Below are 203 nucleotides of genomic sequence, written 5' to 3' on the forward strand. Positions count from 1 at the left end.
CAGACTCTGTATGCCCCGAGACCCATGCTCCCTGGAGAGCCCCAAAGCAGCAGCTAAAGGGACACTCCAGCAAGCTGTTGCAATCTGAGGCAGAAGCATATGCAGGCTGGGCTGTACAGTGTCAGGCAGGTCCAGAGTGCCATGGCAGATTCAGAGGCAGTGCAGGATGCTAAGCTATAGCGAGGGGCAGAAGCAACACAGAA

This window comes from Alligator sinensis, unplaced genomic scaffold (assembly GCF_000455745.1).
Source record: "Alligator sinensis unplaced genomic scaffold, ASM45574v1 scaffold707_1, whole genome shotgun sequence".
Classification (NCBI taxonomy): Eukaryota; Metazoa; Chordata; order Crocodylia; family Alligatoridae; genus Alligator; species Alligator sinensis.